Here is a 3,034-nt window from a genome sequence, read left to right on the forward strand (position 1 = left end):
CTGAAAACTATCTTTAACATTTTCTTGAGAATGTAATAAATATATGTTATAATCTTTTGTGCCCAATATTTTAATGAACTTGTTAAACTTTTTTATGTCCTTAACATGTTCTTGTTGCCAAAGACTGTATATGTGTAATTTAGCATTTTGTAACAACCAATAATTAACGCAACCAAACTTTTACATGTTACTTTTGACAATCTTTTTCCAAAGAGTGAAACCGGTAAAGTAAATAAACATCTTTTAAAATTGCATTTTTAAACCTTCTTTCATATATAATTCCTCTCGTGCGGTACCTTACAAATCCACTTTGTTATATATATATATATATATATATATATATATATATATATATATATATATATATATATATATATTATATATATTATACATATATATATAATATATATATATATATATATATATTATATATATATATATATATATATGTATATATATATAATACATATGTATATATGTATGTATGAGTATGTATGTATGTATGTATGTATGTATGTATGTATGCATGCATGTATGTATGTGTGTCTGTATGTGTGTATGTATGTGTGTGTATTGTGTGTACATAGACACATATAGACAAACGTACATGCATCCATGGATACACGTACACATATGTGTATGCATAGCCTAATGTATATATGTGCACTCTCGTAAGAACACATGTGCGAGTGAGTTCGTTAGACGTTTGGTATTGTGTAATATTTAACTCCGATATTATAATTATCGTCTCATTGTTTTATTTGATGGTGATGTCGTTGTATAGCATTGATATTAGTGATGCATATTTTTTTTAATATTCTTTTGGGTTGTCGCCGTTTGAATTGGCGTCGTTGGAGTCGTTCTTTTACAAGTTAAGGCATTAATACAAAGTGTTATATAACTACGTGCTTTGTCTGCAAAACTGCATTTGAACTGCATGAGATTTTAAGAATGTTCTGTACGTCTTGCTTCTTTCATTTTAACCGTTTGTCTAGTTCTTTCTTAAGAGTAATGTTGTTCTGATTCTTGTTGTTGTTGCTGCCGCTGCTGTTGTTGTTTTTGTTGTCGGTTATTTCCATTATTTTATACAACAATTGTATTTTAAATCTAATTTCTCACTTTGGAGAATATGGGTGCTTAGCAAGTTTCATGATTCTATAACACATGAATTATTCACTGACTCGCACATATATATACATAAACACGTAGGTATACATGCAATTGTATATACTTCGACACATACACTATAAAGTAGACACACACACACACACACACACATATATATATACATAATATATATATATATATGTGTGTGTGTGTGCATGTGTGTGTGTATGTGTGTCTGTGTGCGTATATGTATATACATATCCGTATTTATATATATCCACACACACTCACTCATGCATATGTCTACACTAAAGAATGCTTACGAAATCTAATCATTCACACACATATGTATATACATATATACATATATATATACATATATATATATATATATACATATATATATATATATATATATATATATATATATGTGTGTGTATGTATATAAATATATATATACATGTGCTGTGCGTGAATATGTATATGTGCATGTATGTCTGTGTATACATGTGTGTGTATATATGTATGTATATAAGTATATACATATATTTATATGTATTAGTAACTACAACACTCACAAAATAATCAATTAGCATGCATCTTTCTACGAATAAACACATATATTCGTAAATACATACATACATACATACATATGTACACACATGCATGAAGACAAACATTGCCCTGCTTCAACCTACAAAGTTTGACGCTGTCAACGTCTGTTATAAATCATTTCAGAACTTTCACTAACTTCATAAAATTAATGATATGGTTAGATGTAAAAACAATGCGTTCATAGTTCACCATGTAATATAAGCAAACTTTACTCTACATGTAAATATATAAATACATACATAAATGGATATGGATACACGTATACATGCATACATACATACATACATACATACATACATACATACATACATACATACATACATACATACATACATACATCCATACGTGGATACACGCATTTATTTGTATATATATGAATGCATACGCATATAAGTGTATGTGTGTTTGTAAACATTATATACACATATATATATATAATATTTCTTTACTACCCACAAGGGGTTAAACACAGAGGGGACAAAGAAGGACAGACAAATAGATTAAGTCGATTACATCGACCCCAGCGCGTAACTGGTACTTAATTTATCGACCCCGAAAGGATGAAAGGCAAAGTCGACCTCGGCGGAATTTGATCTCGGAACGTAACGACAGACGAAATACGGCTACGCATTTCGCCCGGCGTGCTAACGTTTCTACCAGCTCGCCGCCTATATACACATATATATATATAATTGCACATATATCTATCCTCTTCTCTCTTAGACAGAGGAAGAGACTGGAGGAGGGAAATGAGAATATTGGCGAGATACACAGACATACAGCGACAGACATATGTGCATGTTATATATATATATGTGTGTGAGTGTGTGTGCGTGTATTTATGAGTGAGAGAAAGAGAGAGAGACACAGATAGATAGATAGATAGATAGATAGATAGATAGATAGATAGATAGATAGATAGATAGATAGATAGACATCTACAAAAGAAAATGCTGCGCTTAATTATTTGTAAACGGGAATGCTGGAGTCAGTATAAAGCACAACCGCCATCGTGATCATCATTCATTTTATTATTATTATTATTATTATTATTATATTATTATTGTTGTTGTTGTTGTTGTTGTTGTTGTTGTTATTAGATTTTACTTTATGCTCATGTGTGAAAATAGGGTTTTAACCTCAGTGGGTGTAAGTGATTTTTTTTTCCAATTATCTTTAGTCTTTATAAATCTGATAAGTAAAGTTTGAGCATTTTCTATTTTGTTTTCTTTACGTTCAGTTTATCTTTCTTCATGTCTGAAATAATCCAATCAATGTTTCCATTGTTAAAAGATATCAGCTAAATGTCTTC

This window comes from Octopus sinensis, unplaced genomic scaffold (assembly GCF_006345805.1).
Source record: "Octopus sinensis unplaced genomic scaffold, ASM634580v1 Contig14989, whole genome shotgun sequence".
Lineage (NCBI taxonomy): Eukaryota > Metazoa > Mollusca > Cephalopoda > Octopoda > Octopodidae > Octopus > Octopus sinensis.